This window comes from Condylura cristata, unplaced genomic scaffold, assembly GCF_000260355.1.
Source record: "Condylura cristata isolate star-nosed mole 26May11 unplaced genomic scaffold, ConCri1.0 scaffold00001, whole genome shotgun sequence".
Taxonomy (NCBI): domain Eukaryota; kingdom Metazoa; phylum Chordata; class Mammalia; order Eulipotyphla; family Talpidae; genus Condylura; species Condylura cristata.
In genome coordinates this window covers 8,609,351-8,625,030 of record NW_004567102.1, presented here as the reverse complement: position 1 = coordinate 8,625,030, position 15,680 = coordinate 8,609,351, and the positions used below count along the sequence as shown (strand labels likewise).

At 56.6% G+C, this 15,680-nt stretch overlaps 1 protein-coding gene across 2 annotated transcripts in view; it reads left to right on the top strand.

The window, feature by feature from the left end:
* TFEB (transcription factor EB) overlaps positions 1-15,680 on the top strand; it is a 48,400-nt gene that overhangs the window by 13,425 nt on the left and 19,295 nt on the right. The window contains exon 2 of one of the 2 annotated variants that reach the window (XM_012723658.1): positions 11,630-11,678. The exons of the other annotated variant lie outside the window; for it this stretch is intronic. The gene's annotated coding sequence lies outside the window, so the exon portion shown is untranslated. The remainder of the gene's footprint in view (positions 1-11,629; positions 11,679-15,680) is intronic. 2 annotated transcript variants of the gene reach the window in all.

The following is a 15,680-nucleotide window of genomic DNA, read 5'->3' as shown; positions in this document are numbered from 1 at the left end:
CCTTTATTAGGTGCCTCTTGTGGAGTCACGTGCCGGCTGGGAGTGGGCCCGCAGGGATCTCCTTGGAGGGCTGTAGTTTGCACGGTGGCTCAGGGCCACTAAGTGCACCCTAATCCTGCCATGAAATCGACTTTTTATTGAAAGAGAATAGGACGGAAGACATCTAAGTATATTGAGCAGGATAGGTGAGTGCTCTCGTGTAACTTCTGTTTGCCGTGTATGAAGAGACGTGTGTGTGCAAGTGTGCACTGGGGCAGATGAAATCCATTTTTCTGAGTCATGGTAAAAATATGGGGCCACTGTCACAGAAGGGATCTCCCTCCTATGCAATGTCTGTGGAGGACCTGAGATCCAGCACCATGTACCTGGGCCAGACTGGGGGGTGGGGGGCCCCAATCCAAGCAAGGTGCTGCCTAGTGAGCGAGTGAGTGAGCATGGAGGTGAACGGCCAAGGGAAGGTCGGTGGAGGCGGTGAGTGGGGTGGCCAGGGAGTGTGTCCGGGTGGTGGCATGCTTTGAGTAGGGACAGCAAGAGGAGATGATACCTGGTTGAAGGTGGGTTCAGGACTGGGGAGGTGGAAGCTCCTGTCAGTGGAGGGGCTTGAGGGCCAGCCCTGGCTGGGGGTGCCCATGCTAGTCAGAGCAGAGGGTTGGGTGGGGCTTTTTTAGGGATGGAGTTGGGCTGTCTCCTCTGGCTGGGGTGGGGTGAGATAGAGGAAGACTCAGGATCCCCAGTGACTGAGTGACATCCAGGGCTTGGAGTTTAGCCATTTCCTGTCCCCTCCCACTTGGCCTCTGGCAGACTTCGGAGCTGTCTCCTCCCCTGTCTGCCCCCCTGGATCTTGTGGGGCTGCCATGGGACCTGGCTCATGCCTGGACCAGGGGTCTGAAATCTTTCTGTAACTTAGCTCCCTGCCTGGGCAAGCTGGGTCCCTCGGTTTCTTCATCAGTAAAGTGGGTACTGTGACCCTGCAAGCTGGGGTGCTGACATCTATCCTGTGACCGAGCAAGGAGGAGCAAGCTGAGGGAAGTGTGGGAAGCTCTGGGTGGGCTGTTACTGTCGTCGTAAGGCTGGGAGGGCTGAGGAAGGTCATGAGGACATCAGCTGCTTGGCTGGAGAACCCCCCTCTGTCCCCACCCCGTGACCTGAGGCTGTGATGGGGAAAGACTTGTGAGGAGCTGGGGCTATCCCCTCTCTGAGGGGGAGGTAGCCTGTTAGCTTCAGGGGATGAGACTCAGGTTTTGCTTAGGTCTGGAAGTCCAGCCTCCGGAGGTCCCACCTGTGTGGGAAATTCTAGGAGCTCCAGCTTACCAGGTGGAGGGCAGTACCCTAGGATGGAATAGCACAGGCCCATTCCAGGAAGCCGTGGGTGGCTTCTAGTCTGCTAAGACTACATAGGCAGGACGTCGCAGAGTGAGAGGAGTGTCCAATGAGATGTCACATCCACTGGGTATCTGCTGTGCTAAGTACTTCTGAATGTTTGCAAATTTAATCTTCACAGTAACCTAACACATGGATCTTTTTATTACTTCATTTTATAGGTGAGGAAACTGAGGCCTAGGGAGAGCAAGTCTCTCACCCTAGAGAGCGACCGAGCTGGGTCAAGGGTGTGTCTTCCTGATTCTGGATGCCAGGGTTGCCATCTGGTTGGTGCCACGTCTAGCTGTGTGATCTTGGACAAGTGACTGAATTCCTTTGACCTTGAGTTTCTTGCTCTATGAAGTGGGAAAGGTTGTGAGAAGTACTTGAGACCATGGAGGTTGAGTCCTCAGTACATAAAGCGGATCTAACAAGTAGGATCTGCTCCATCATGTCCAGCCTGCTGCAATGTCACATTGCGTGATCCTCAGCCAATTTTCTGTCCTGCTGGGTCTTGGTCTTCTGGTTGTGGCACCCATATTTGTGGGTACTGACACCTGGCCCCTTGCCATAGGATTGTTGAGGATATCTGATGGGATAAAGCCAGGGTGTGTCCTGATAGAGGCCTTCATGGAACAGAAGAGCTAGATTCCCTGAGTTCCCAGAACCGGTGGCTATTTTTTCAGGGCTCACAACTAGCTTCAAGGTCCTGCTGCATTTTTTCTTAAAAGATGTATTTATTTATGCATACAGAACTGGGGGTACAGGCCAGAGGTGCAGGGGCGGTGAGAGGATTCACCAGAGACAGAGAGGGGAGCAGAACAGGCAGATGGACGAAGTACACTGCTGTGGGGAGCAGGGGCGGGACAGGAGAGGTCTGCCACGCCATGTGGGGTGGGGATCGAACTCATGCTGAAGAGGCTTCAACTTCTTAGTGCTGTGCTTTAACCTGTTGCGCCACCAGATAGGGTCCCCTGCTGCACTTTTTTAAGGCCTGATCTGAACGTTCATGTTTCCTGTTAACTGCTGCAGGCATTTGAATTGACTCCAGATCTACTCCAGAGTCACCTGAGATGTGTTCTGTGGAAGGGCTGGTAGTCAAGCAGCTGTGGGAGTATGTGAACCCAAAATAGCAAAATGGGTTCTCACTGCAGGACTTGTCAGAGCTTTACACGCTATTATTCTTGTCCTCCTCCTAATGTCCCCCAGGGCATCTTAAAGGCCTCCTGTTCAAAACTCCATCTTCTATGGAAGCCAAAGTATGGCTTCTCCAGACCCTGCAGTTACCGCTAACCAAGCTAGAACGAAAGCCCCAGGTCCCTGATCCCACAGCCAGCGCTCTGGCTAGAACACCTGGTTGCATGTGCTGCTCCTTCCTCCGAAGGCCCCTCACCTGTCCTGGCCCCTTCTCTGGTGCTAGCAGCACTGGGCGATGTCCTGTTCACTCTGGGAAGGCTGGGAGATGGGGCTGTGCCCAGTGTATGAGCTCCTGGGAGGTACTTCCTTGCCTCCACTGTGGGGAGCCCCAGTCTCCTTGATTACATAATGGAACACATCCTCCTTTCACCTGGAGTTACCAGTGATATATCTGTGCTAGCTCACAGGTGCCCGTGGGTCTAGCCATCCTTAGCCTTTCTAGAAACCCAAACATGCATGAGATGAGGGAGCCCCTGGCCAATTTGCTCCCCACCTGGAAGGTCCCTCCCTTAGGATTTCTCTGTCCCTCACTGGTCAGTGATCAGTTTCCCTGAGCACCTATGAGGTGGGCCAGCTAGGCTGCCTCTAGAGACCCATTTCCCAGGGGATATAGGCTCCCCAGTGGGGAAGCCAGTTCAGGTGTTCCTGGTTTCTGATGGGGCGTCAGTATTAGCTGGGAAGGAGACTCAAGTGTCTCGAGACCTCAGTACAGATCTGCCTTGAGTGGGGTGGGGTATCTGCTCCAGGGCCCCTTGCTTCCTTGGGGCCCACTCTCGAGGTGGCTGGCCACGGACTTGTGTGATGGGAGTACTTGTGGGCAGGTCCAATTTCTGTCAACATAACAGTGGGGGTGGGGGGGTAAAGAGGGTATAAATACCCCAACCCTCTGCTGGCTGGGTGGAGGGTGGCACAGGTGAAAGGCCAGCGCTGGGCCAGGTTGGGGTGGGGGTGGGAGGAGGTGGTGCCTCCCGAAGGCTGTTTGCCCGGCTTAATCTTAGCACTGACTCATTATAGACTCTATTTTTAGCCCTGTTTCTAAGTGTTGCCAACATCTGGTGCAGCCAGTACTCAAGGGGGCGGGGTGGCAGGGACGACCCCTTTGGGCCTTGCTGGGGATGGGAGCGTCTGGCAGGAGCGCAAGGACAGAGCCTTCTCTTCCCCGCACCTGCCAGGAGTGAGGCTGGGCACGCAGTGGGCGTCCCATTCATGCCTGTGCCTTGACTGGCCCCCTCCTTCCAGCCCCCACTCCTGGGGGAGGACAGCCAGCTGCACGGCGTGAGCAGAGGTGCTCATCAGGCAGGTGTTTCCATGTCCAGTCCTCAGGGTTCCAGTTGACCTCTGACCTCTACAGAGAGGGGTCCCGGGGAAGCAAGCCCCACGCGAGAGCACTTGCTGCAGGCTGCAGTCACCACTGACCGAGGAGACTTCGGACACTGTAGGGCAGGAGGGTGGCTCAGCGGTGGGTGTGCGGGCGCTGGGGCTGCAACCGGTGGCCTTGCTAATTTCTGTGTGACCTCGGGCAAGTCACCAATATCTCTGTGCCTCGATTGCCTCATTGTGAGACCAGGATGGGAGCACAGTGTTGTGAAGATTAAGATAATAATGTGTGAAGTGGGCCCTCCTTGGTGGCGCAGGGGGTTAAAGCACTGCACTAAGAAGCTAAAGCCACTGCAGCATGAGTTCGATCCCCGCCCCGGAGGTGACCCACATGGCGCAGCAGACCTCTCCTGACCCGCCCGCTGCTCCCCTCAGCAGTGTACTTCGTATATCTGCCTGTTCTGCTCCCCGCTCTGTCTCTGGTGAATCCTCTCACTGCCCCTGCACCTTTGGCCTGTACCCCAGTTCTGTATGCATAAATAAATACATCTTAAAAAATATAATAATGTATGAAGTGCCCAAATAGCGAGTGTAATAAGGAGGTGGTTGTCTTTTTATTGGTCATTATTCATGAGTGGCTCTGTGCAGCCCTGCTGGGCTGAGCTGGGTAGGCGGCTTCTCAGCTTTTCTCCAGGTGAGGGAGAGCTCGGAGGGGCCTAGAGGGGTCCTGGCTGTAACTTAGAGAGAGCAGTTATACCCAGGCATTGTGACGCTGGTGATTTTTGCAAGGCTTTGGTGGGGGGTCAGGAGCACATAGGCAGCTTAGGGTGCGTGTTTGCCCTTTACCAGGTGGGGGACTCTCTTACCTTTTCCGAACATTCATTGTTCATCTATAAGACAGAGGTGGTAACCACACAGGCTGTCAAGTTATTGTGGGCAGTAAGACACCGCATGCTTGTGGAACATTTTGCCCTAAGAAACTGAATCCATAAGATTTTTAGGTATGGGGTGCAGTTACCATTTCTCTTTTGTGTGTGCAGAATGGGGTGCCATTGTCTGGGGAGTCAGGAGAAGGGCTTGGTTTGGAGGTGGGGGTCAGGGGGTGCTGTGGCCCCAGCTTCCCTGAGCTGCGCATTTTGTACATGTGACCTGCTTCTTCAAGGCTCTGTAACCTGAAGAGGCCAGAGTACTGATGATTTTCAGCCTCTTCCTCAGAACCCCAGAGGGTGCCCTGGGGACCAGAGTGTTGGGAAGGCCCCCTGTGGGCGGCCAGATGGTGTGGCCAGCCACTTCCCACGGTGCTGCTGCATTCTCATGTTTTACGTTTCAGGGTTCCAGGTAAATTTTGTCTGAAAATGGGGTTCTGCTGCTCAAAATGGCCTATGAGTCTCTGGCGGATGACCCCTTGTCCCCCGCAGACTCTGGAGGTGGCCTTGCAGGGAAGCCTTGTTGTGCCCGTGCAGGGTGTGCTGGGACCCCGCACGGGGCGTGGGGCATGGCCGGCCGGCAGGCTGCTCCTCAGGGCTTGCACACTGCCCTGAAGAAAGCACTCAGTCCCAGAAGCAGCGTCACAGGGGCAGCCCCCAGATCGGGCAGGAAGGCCCCGCTGTGCTGCTGACACATAGTAGGTGCTGAAGAAATGTCTGAAATGAACATGTGCACCGACACAGTGCAGCAGCCCAGCATGAGGTACCTCTGCCATGGCAGATCTTGCCCCTACCCCCTCCTCTTCCTCTTGCTCCTTCTCGGTCTCCCATTTTGCTTGACCAGCTTTAAATTCCCTGTTCCTAGAGACCAGGCTCCCACTTGCTCTTAAACTTGAACAGAGATACTTTCTTAAGCTGAGCCTCAGAGCCTCAGTTTGTTCATCTGTAAAATGAGTTTACGGGCTCAGCTTCAGAAGGCCCTTTCTGTTCAGCTCAGCCTCTGCTCTCGGACCTCTCTCTCTCTGACGCACACGCACATGCACACACACCCCCACACACGCTGATTTTAGTGGGCCTGGCCAGGGGAAGTGTCTCTCCCTTTCACCAGGCAGGAGCCCTCAGGTTCTGCTGAGGTAAAAACTGGGGAGCTGATATACACTGACTAGGGCCCCCAGAGTGTGAGGTGGCTCCGGGTGGGGGTGGGGGCTGTGGGTATAAGAGGAAGGGTGGGCACCGGACTGTGTCCACTGGGCTGGAGCCGCCACTGTGACTTCTGTTTGTGACCTTCTGGGAGTGTGGGCGGCCGCCGCAAGGGCACATATTTGTGTTGTTAAGACTGGGTGTGAGACCGTGTGTGAATCCAGCCGGCAAGGGAGCAAGGCAGTTATCTTCTGTTGCCCGGAGCTTCCCGAGGAGAATGGAAAGTGATTCATACCAAGGGGCCCCTCCCCATCTGCCCATTTTGGCCACGACCTGAGCTACAGGGTAGCCCGGCTTCTCCCTCCCCACCACCTCCAGAGACCCCGGTTCCCTTTCCTTCCTCACCTCAGACCCTTTTTCTCACTGGAGGGTAAGTGGTTGCCTTGACTGGCAACCTGACACCCTCCTAGGGTCTTTTTTTTTTTTGGAGGCTGTCCAGGCCTGCAGCTCTGAGTCAGAATGGGGACTCGGAAGGCATCAAGGCCCCGATTCTGGCACCAAAGGAAGCAGCCTGCAGAGGCCAGACTGGGACCCGGCGGTTGGTACCAGATACCAGCTGAGTGGTTTTCCAGCTTGAGAAGACCTGCCAGGGAGGGAGAGAAGCCGTTCTACCTGCCCACTGTCTAGCACCATCCTGGCGACAGCCAGCTGGTGACTCATTCCCCTGGGGAGTGCGAGGCTTCTCCCCTGGTACACTCCAGTCCTGGTGCTGAGCCCGAGGCCCAGCTGGCTGGGGAGGGAGCCCCTCTGCACGGGCAGGGGGCACATAGGCCGTCTTGCCTCTTCTCCTGGCCTCCACAGACTTCACCTCCCCTTTGTGCACAGGGGAGGCTCCAGTCCCAGATTACATAATGGGTCAAAAATGCCTCACAAGTGAGCGGCCCAACCTGGTGGCTAGACTCCGAGGCCCTGTTCTCCATGCCCACCACAGGTCACGTCCCCATGCCACTGCCTGAACTCAGTTGGAGATCAGCTGGCGATTGGAAGGTGCCTGTCCCCCAGCCCTGGGCTGTGTGGCCTGGAAGGGGGTGGGGAGGCCCTCTCCAGGGAAATGAATTCCTGGCCTGACCCCAGATGCTGGCCTGCTCAGCTCTGCTCCAGGGTAACGCTGGGTGCACACATAGCGCCATTGTATGCCTGGGCCCTGTGCCCGCCATGGGCCTGGCACCAGCTTTATCAACAGCAGTGGCTCCCTCAGCTCCTTCAGCCCTGCTGCTGGGCCCAAGTATTGGGTCGTTGATGAGGAGGAAGGAAGGGGACGGGTGAGGAGGGTGGGAGTGCGTCTGAGGACAGGAGCCTGGAGCATTTGGAATGCTGAGGAGCCAAATGAATACATTCGTTTTGTTCAGCAACTGTGAGATGCATGAGCAGGAACATAATCCTCTGTGCACAGATGAGGAAACTGAGGCACAGCGGCTGTGAGTGGCGACGTGAGGTTTGAGCACAGGAGGCTTCGGGTTCAGAGTCTGCTTGGTCCCATGGGCTTTGCTGTGTGCCGTCCTCCTTGTCCAGGATCCAGAAAAGGCAGGCTGCTCCTTTCCAAAGTTCAACTTCAGAGACCAAAGCTGACAGGCCCCATTCTGGAAAGTGTATGTGCTTAAGGTGAAGGGGTCCCAGAACAACAGACCCTGGAGTCCCCCCTGTGCTTGTGAGAGTTGTAGTGGTTAATTTTCAAGGATGATGCTGATGGCTGGGCCAGCAGAGCTGGAGGGTAGTGCTGTGCCTCAGTTTCCCTGCTCCCCCCTGCATAGTCTATCTCCTGTGCTTCTTGGAAGGGCACAGGAATGTAGGGATGAGCCAGGTGTGGCCAGGGCTGGGGGCTCTCACTTCCCTTCCTGTGCTCCTCAGGCTGGCTGGGAAGTCCCCCTCCCCAACCCAACCCCCCAAGGTAGGGGTGTGGAGGTCTCCTGTTGCTTCTATTCCGAGAGTCTGTCCTGAGCTGCCCCATCTCCTCAGGTTTCCCAGCCTGAAGGGGCCTCTGAGGCCAGAGAGCCTGCAGAGTGGGCAGGCCAGCTCTAGGCCAGCAGAAGAGGTCCGCTACTGCTAGTACCCACACCCCTTGCCCAAGGTGGAGGGTGACTAGACTTAACTCTTATGGGTCCCATTTCCCACTTTCTGGGTGCAGCCCCTCCATTCCATGAGCACTAACCCTTCGCACTGGGCAGAGCCGGGCCTCCCCCTTCTCCTCAGCCCACTCTCTGTCCCCTGTCCCTCCTGGGCAAGATGCCTGTTTTCCCCTTCAGTGCCACCTCAGCCCTCTCAACAGATGGACAGGGCACACTGATCACAGGATCGTGAAAGCCAGGCCTGGGCCATGGGGACAGGTGGGAAAGAGAGAAGACAGAAGTGGACACTGAGGCCTGCTCCCTTCTCCCTCCTCACCCCACTCTGGAACTCGACTCCCCCACTCTGCTGGGACTCCTCTCCCTCGATTGGTGCCAGTCCCAGACAATATGTCTTCCCGGAGGCTGCTTAGAATCAAGAAGTGTCATGATCGAGTGTCCTCTCCCTGGAGACCACCTGGGAGATGCCGAGAAAGAGAAACCCAGGAATAGTGTCAGGGAGCTAATACCACAGCTGGGAAAACTGAACAGACTGGCTACCCTGTGCTTCAGCTTCTCATTTGCAAAATAGGTACCTTAACGTTTCCTACTTCCCAGTGCTGTTGGGGAAGGCAAATGAATCAATACATGATGAGACATTCCCTGAGAAGGGATAAGGGCTCAGTATAGGTTTGGCAGTGGTTGTAAGAGTGGCAGTAGCCATGGTAATAGAAACGTGTGCTATGAATTCGGGTGATGCTGCTTTTTCTAAACTATAGTGTAAAGGCAAGGACTTCTTAGTCATCTCTGTATCCCTGTGCCCTGTACTGGGAGTAGATGAGAGGAGTGAGTTCTCAGGTGGTGATCACAGTAGAGTGGGGTCATGGTGGGCTGCCTGGAAGAGGTGGTCCCAGAGCAGAACCTCCTCTCATTTCTGTCTGTAGAATGAGACCAAGATTGTGTTGGGGAGAGAGTGAGGAGGTCCCCTAGGTTGACCTCAGGACTTATTAAAGGGAGGGGACCCTAGATGTCTTGAAGGCATCATTGGGGAGCTTAGACTTTATCTGAGGACAGTGGGCAGCCGTTGGAAGTAATGGAGGGGGATGATCTCTTTTCTTGTTGTTGCTCAGTGCATTTTATTTCAGCTTCCTTGTTCTCTCAGGAATATTTTCTTTTTCCATTTCTCCAAAAACAATAAACCCGCCTCTCTGCTTGAGGGCCTCTCTCTGATCCCTACTCACCCCCACATATCTATACCCTGTTTTTGTTTGGCTTCCCCTTCCTCTCCTTAGTCCCTAACACAGGGGTTGGGTGGAGTGGGTTGCAGGGAGACCCCGCTGTGGGAGTCGGTGTGCTGGTGACTGAGCCCAGAGGAGCCCCGTTCTGACACAGCCCTTTCTCCCCTGCAGGGGAGGACCCACCCCTGTAATGGGGCTGAGACTCAGGGGATCTTACTTGGCCTTTGTCAGAGATACCGTTTTCTCTAACAGATAATTTAGGAAGTGCCACGCTTTCGTTTTCTTGTTATTAGATTTAGCAGAAAGGGATATTGAATCACATGGGAACCAGACTATAGGCAACTCTGGTGCCTCTTCTGCCTCCTTTCAGACATCCACCTACCTAGCCATGTACACACCCCTCCATTACATGCTCCCAGGCAGTCATTCTATCCATGCACCCATCCACCCCTCCACTCAAATGGCCATCTACACATCAGTCATAGCACCCACCCATGCTAGCCCGAAAGTATTTATTGAGCACCAATATCAGCTTTCCATTGACTACTTATAGAAGGATCCCCTGCAAGGTGGATATTACCTTCATTTTACACATGAGCATACCGAGACCCCTTGATAGTAAGTAAGTTACTAAAGGTCACGTAGTAAGTGACAGATCTCGGACGGATCCCCCTGCTTCACAACACTGCTCTCAGCGTTCAATCAAATGGCTTCCCTGGGCATCCCCAGGGCCTTGTTCTGAGGTTGGCATAGCTCAGCCATGCACGCAAACAAGCGGTCATGCTAAGGTCCTGAAATGCTGGCATCCTGGGCTTCTATCCCGGCGGCAGCTTGGGGGTATGCTAGGTTTTCAGATCCATTGCATTTGCCTCCTCTAGTAGTGGCATCGTCATCCTTGGAATGGAGGCTGCTTCATCATGTACTTATAACCCTGGCACATCCTTACTTCATCTTTCCATCCTCCCAATGCGCTCTGAGGGAGTCTTGCCTCCCAAGGGGAAGGAAATTCTAGGTATGTGCCCGGCAGCCTTCCCAGGGCCCAGGGCCTTACATGCCTGCCTCTCAGCTTCCCAGGGTGGCCAGCACTTCTTATTTTCACAGCAATTTCTTGCCCCTTCTTTCAAGTTTTAGACTTAGCAATACCGGCCCAAATTGCCTCCTTAGGCCCTATTGGTTGAAACAGGAGTGTGAGTGCAGATAGTTTATTTGGGAGGTGACCCCAGGAAGCACCGGTATCAGGACAGAATAAGTGAGGCAGGTTAGGGAAGGAAGCCAGCGAAATGTGTGTCAGAGGGCAGGTGACTGCTATAGGCCTCGGGGCTCTACCTCACTGGAATCTCTGTAGATAGGCCTTGGAGTTACCGAGTGCAGGCCCGGCTGAGAGTATTGGGCCTGTATTCACTAACTCCAGGATGTCTTTGCCTAAGACTGCTGGGGACAGGAAAGGTGCTGCCTGCTTGGCTCCTGGCACAAATGCAGACAGACACTGGCAGCTGCAAGCCCTCCCGGGTGGGTAGGTAGAATCATAACGTCCCAGGGATAGCCTGGGGTACTGACAGCCTCTCATATTCACTGAACCAAGGCCTGGTAGCTTGGCCCGTCTCTGACGATGCCTGTCATCAACCCTCTTTCCACCACTACCTTCTCTTTATGCACACAAAGAACCCACCCGGACCTGTCACCAGTAACACACCAAATACAGATAGAAGGAGGAAACCATCAGGGTCCCTCACAGCAGAGGAACGGGACCCCCACAACAAGGTCCCGACACGCTGGCCCATTCCAGGCCCCACACAAGGCTGGCCGACTTCTCCGTGCGTGCAGCAGCCGCCCCCAGCAGGCCTGCAGACAGGCCGCGCAGTCTGGGCCGGAGGCTGCTTCCAGGCTCCTCCCAGCTCCAGCATCCTGACACCGTGATTGTAGCGGTTTTTTGACTTCCTTTTCCTTTCTCTTACTGTCCCTGCCTCTTCCCCTCCTGGGGCCACTAGCCATGGCTGCCGCATGGCTGCCTTTCAGTCAGTTGGGTATTCAGCCTCTCGCTGCCTTCCTGCTACCGGGAACAGGATGCAATTCACTGGGCAGTCGCTGGTCAGTTTACTCAAGGATGCCCCTCTTGTCCCCAGTGAAAGCTCTGCTGGTGCTGCTTCCCAGGACAGAACCCTCCTTCTTCTAGACCCCTGCTCCCACCCACAGACTCACACTGTGACTTCAGGGGCCGCAGCAATGGGAAGAGTTGACAGAGGGCTGTGGTGTGCAGGTGCTGCAGGGGCCGGTAGGGACATTCCTCTTCAGGACATGCCCCAGCACTGCAGGCAGGCCTCCTTAACCCCATCCTTCTGCTTATCCCCAGGCCCTGCCCACAGCCTTGAAGTTTTCACTTCCACCCCAGGTTTGGTCAGGTAGGTGCCAGGGTGGCGGGGCTGGGTGTGTCTTCCTCTGTGGCCAGCTACGTCGCCTTTGACGCTCTATGGTCCACTTGCCTCTCTGTCCTACACCGTGGGAGGGCAGGTGCAGGCGTCTGCTGTGTGCCTGGCCCATTGGGTGGCCGTGCTTATCGGGACAGGGGTGTAGGTAGGAATGAGCCAGAGGGGAAAGAGGCGTTTTGCAGGGGGCCGGAGAGTTGGGGTTCACGGTAGGCTTGCTGGTATCTCAGGTTGGCGCGTGGGTGTCTTGACTTGGGGTGGGATGAAGCAGTTGCGGGTGGGCCACTGGGAGTCAGACACAGAGGCCGCGGTGGGAGAGAGGGGAGTTGCGTTCCTCCCCGACCAGGACATAGATCAGGCACTTGCTTCCTCTCTGCTTTTTTGGTGTTGAAGGACAGAAAATAAAGAGTGGACGTGTGTGACTTTTGAGAACAGGACCTCATCATACCTGCTCCTCTCATGCCCGTGTGTGGTGGGGAGTGGGGCGCTGGTGGGGGTAGCCCGCACGGCGGCCGGGGTGGGGGTGTTGCTGTCTAAGGTCATTTCTCCCCTGGCAGGTGAGGTCGGCTTCCCAGACGGAGATGGGGTGAAGGTGCTAGCTGGAGTATACCCGAGAAGGGCAGGGGTGAAGCGAGTTTCGGGTCACAAGCAGCTACCATGGCTGGGGAAACCCTGGGGTAGACGAGGGCTGGGGAAGGACCATGGAGAGGGAGCCCCTCGATCTTGTGCCCCTACTGTCCATTCTCAGCAGCCCAGGGCAGGCGGGAGGAGGCCCTGCGGGTAGGTGTGTGCGTGAGCTCAGCGGCCCCTGGCCTGGGATTCTGCCACGCCTGTGGTTGTCCGGCGCCACCCCCCAACCCCCCCACGCTGGCCACCCTGGCCTGCCCCCACCAGGCGTGAGTCAGACTGAAAGCAGAAGCTGCCAGACATTGCGCAGGGTGAAGCGAGGCAGAACCGACTGTGCTATTTTGGAACCTGGTTGATTCCCCTGCCTGTCCCCCCACCTCCCTGCTCTCAGAGCTCCCACCCCCGCCTGGTCACCAGCACTTTGCCTCCCTTGGGGACAGAGGGCGCAGGACCTGGCTCCCCCTGGTGCGTGTGTGGAGGGGCTGTTGAAAGCCCCGCCCTGCTGGACCCTATTCCTGGCCATAGCTTCTGGTTTCTTGGGCCCCGCCTTGTGGGGTGTCAGAGGAAGAGCGCCCCCTCCTGGTGAGAGCATGCTGGCAGGGAGGCCCTGGAGAGATGGCCACCGGCGTTCAGTGCTGGCTGTAGCCCTCCTAATGCCGTCTGTCGCTAAGTTCAGACCAGCTGACAGCCTCCCCCTACCCTGCTGCGAGCTGACCAGAGCCTCAGGTGGGAACCTCACCGGTCAGTGACTCTCAGAGGCGGGATTTCCAGACCCGATGTGGCGATGTTTTGGGGCTAAGGGCCTTTCCAGAACCCGTGACATCACACACCCCGTAACATCACACACCCCATGACATCACACACCCCTCAATAGCCCCAACTGACCCCCTAGTCAGTGGCTCTTTCTTGTGTATCCTAGGCCTCTAGGTTCTGACTCCGCCACATTTTAGGGTTTCTTTGGCGCTTGCCTGAGCCTGGGGGACACTGGCAATTCAGACTGTGGTGGTAAAAGAGGCCAGTGGGGCATTTCTGAACTGAAGTTGGGTGCAGAGGGAGAGCTGTCACTCATCCATGGGCAGAGTGGACAGGGGTCCGTGCTGCTGCCGTGTGGTGGGGCGAGGGTGGGTTTTGCTTGGGTTGTGTATGAGTTTGTGCGCAATGGAGGCCACGGACTCCACCGTGCATGGCTGCCTCGGCCTGTGAGGTCAGAGCTGCCCCTTGTTATTCACCACGTGAGGTGGGGGGTAGGTTTGTGCAGGGGCAGGGGAGCAGTCATCAGGTACGTTGCAGGTGGGGCCTGGTCACTGCAGGTGAGCAGGACTTGGCTGTCTCATGACTCGGATGGACGTGGGGCTTAGGCAGGTCAGGGGAGGACTAAGCAGTGTGCAGGGAAGGCCGGTCTCGGGGTCTACTGCACGCCCCCTGGAGCACATGTCCCATGTGCACGGCACTCACCGTCCTCAGCGTGGCTGCTCCTGCTAGGGCTGCTCTTGGGGCCAGCCCGGGGGGTTCGGTCGTGAAGGCGGACTGTCAGCACCGCTCCCCACTGGTTCCAGACGTTGGCCCCCTGGACCTCGCCATTCTCCCTCCTGCACGAGTGGGGCCCAGCACTGAGGGGTGCCGGGGAGGCCTGGCTCCCGGCCCGCCTTGGCTTCCCAGTCCTGCCCATAGTCAGGGCTGTTAGCTCAGGCTCCGAGGGCTTCGGAAGACCCTTGCCTGTCCCTGTGTGGCAACAGGTGCGGCTCCTCCCTGCTGTCTCCTCCACCTGTTACCAGTTTTTCATGCTGGGAACCAGGTGACCAGCGTCCCCACCTGCAGGGAAGCAAGTAAAGTGACTTTAACTCATCTGGGAGCCTAGTTAGAGTGCAGATTCTGCCTCAGTCAGTTTGGCAATTTCTTTCTTTCTTTCTTTAAAGATTTATTCATTTATTCATACAGAACTGGGGTACAGGCCAGAGATGCGGAGGGTGAGAGGATTCACCAGGGACAAAGTGGGGAGCAGAACAGGCAGATCAACGAAGTATACGGCTGAGGGGAGACAGCGGGCCGGTCAGGAGAGGTCTGCCGCGCCATGTGGTCACCTCCGGGGCAGGCGGGGATCGAACTCATGCGGAAGTGGCTTTAGCTTCTTAGTGCTGTGCTTTAACCCTCTGTGCCACCAGGGAGGGCCCTAGTTTGGCAATTTCTAATCAGCTCCCAGGGCACGTGGTACCAGTGGCTGGTGCTTTACGTAGCAAGGATGGAAAGGTCCGCTCCACTCCCATATCCACCCCAGTCCGGGATTCTGCTCCCCCAGGCAGAGGACTGACCCTCTGGGACCTGCCCTCTGCTGTCAGGACTGCCTCTGAGGCAGGTGGCACTTGTGCCACCCTGTTTTACAGATGGGGAAGCTCTGGTGCTGGGAATACCGACCCTGGGTCACCCCGCTGGGGAGCAGCAGTCAGCCCTGAACCCCGGTCTGTCTGAATCTAGAGCACCTGCCTGAGGAGGAGATGCAGCCCGGGATAGGTGGAGCTGTTGGGGGCAACTCTGGGTGGTTGCCCGGGAAGGAAAGGGATTGCCTTGAGGGGCAGGACCGAATCAAGCAGAGCTCTGGAAGAGGTTAGAGCTGAGTGGACTGGTGTCCTGCCCCACCTGCCCAGCCCAGCCCAGCTCTCCGCTATGTGGCCCAAGGCGCCTCCGCTGCCTCGGGCCGACCTTGGCAGACTGCCACCCTGGCGCTTCGTGCACTCCCCAGCTTGTGCAGGCAGTGGGTGGGTGTGCCAGCTCCCAGGCTGGGCACTCCAGTTCCACCGCCTGCCTGCTGTGGGATGGTGGGCGTGTGTTCAGCCTTGCTGTGCCTCGGTTGCTCCCTCTGTGAAATGGGTGAGGCTGTTTGAGGATTAAATCAGTACTGTGCATCAAGTCACAGTGTCAGGTGCACAGTAAGCACTCAGTGGCTTGTGCCTGGGAGATGGTGGGCTGCCTTCTGTGAACCAAATGCAATCGGCCATCGTCCCGTGCTCTCAGATGTTTTTCTTCTTTCCCCTCCCCTCTCCCCTATGACTCCTTTTATTTAGCAAAGCCTGATTGCTTCAGGGTATAAAGAGGTTATTTTCAAAGTACTCAGAGCAGATTAAACTCTTAGAAAGGAAGCTGAACTGTAGGGATTCATTTGCAGGGGAGGAGCCAAGCGCCTGGGACACTAGAGAGGCTGGCGAGGGGCTGGGGCAGCCAGGATGAAGGGGAGGAGGCACCCAGAGGAGGAGGAGGGCTGGGGGCACTGGCAGGCCTGGGTCTGGGGTGGCCCGGACACTGGGCTGGAGTTGGAGTGGCGCCTGGGGCCAGGAACCAGAAGCCACTGTGCGTGCC